The sequence below is a fragment of the Microtus ochrogaster genome, linkage group LG8 (genome assembly GCF_000317375.1).
Source record: "Microtus ochrogaster isolate Prairie Vole_2 linkage group LG8, MicOch1.0, whole genome shotgun sequence".
Lineage (NCBI taxonomy): Eukaryota > Metazoa > Chordata > Mammalia > Rodentia > Cricetidae > Microtus > Microtus ochrogaster.
In genome coordinates this window covers 10286068-10287216 of record NC_022033.1, presented here as the reverse complement: position 1 = coordinate 10287216, position 1149 = coordinate 10286068, and positions in this window count along the sequence as shown.

Here is a 1149-nt window from a genome sequence, read left to right as displayed (position 1 = left end):
CTTCTGTTCTCTCCTCTTCCCCATCTCCTCCTCTCCTTTTTTTTTTCTTTTAAGCAGGGCTAGTTGGTGACTTTAAATCTATTTCCAGCCAAGCCCGGACATTTACTTGTCATTTAAGTAAACACTGTGTTCTTTTCTGAAAAGCAAGTTAGGAACTTGGGGGGACACGAGCCCCGCAACATCTGCTCATCCATTTTGACTGGCTATAAAAGGCAGTTAAAGAACAGTGACCCTCGTGGGGTGGAATTCGTCTCCAAGCAGAATCCCGGGGTGACTTGGGAGAGGTTGTTTGCTCAGGTATCCAGCCGGTGCTTTTGGGCCTGGTCTGGTCCACACAGGGGGCTTCTGGGAAACTCCCTGTCTTCAAGGGGTTGAGCATCAAGGGGGACGGAAAGGTCACAAATAAACAACTGTGCAGTATCTTATTTTGGTAGCATGACTTTTTTAGAGATGGTTAGGGAGGTGTTTAAAAGCCAGGCTTAAGCCAGGCCTGGTCATACAGGCCCGTAATCCTAGGGTCACTGGAGGCTGAGGCAGGGGAATCGCAAGTTCAAGGCCCACTTGGACTTCGTGAGACTGTCTGAAGCGGAACGGAAGTGAAGCTCAGGGTAGAGCCTCTGTCTAGTGTGTGTGAGGCCATGGGTTCTGCCACGAAATATGTGAGTACAGGCACATGAGGACAGCATGTCAGCCTGCCATGCATGTTATGGGTAGAGAGCATGTCACTGGAGAGTGGCATGATCCTCCAGGGGAGAGACACAGAGAGATGCCAGTGGTTAGGAGGCCCAGTCAGGGGCTTTCCCTGTAGTGTCTGTGTGAGGACCAGATGAGGAAGGGCAGGTGGGCAGATGTGGAACTGACCTGCTTGAGGAATCTCAGCAGTCTCTGGGTCAGAGGGACTGTCCCTAACCACCTGGTGCCTGGTTCTAATGCACATGGCACAGGAACTGTGGGCTGGGGTGGCTTCCCTACCCAGGAAGTGGTTGGGTCAGGGCTCTGGAGGTGGATTTGAAAATGACTGTCTCTGGGGGCTGAGACCCAGGAAGTGGCAACTGCACTTGGTCTTTGGTGACTAGAGAAGCAGTTGGTGTAACCAAAATGGAAGAAATGCCCAGAGACGGGATATGTGTGTGTGTGTGTGTGTGTGTG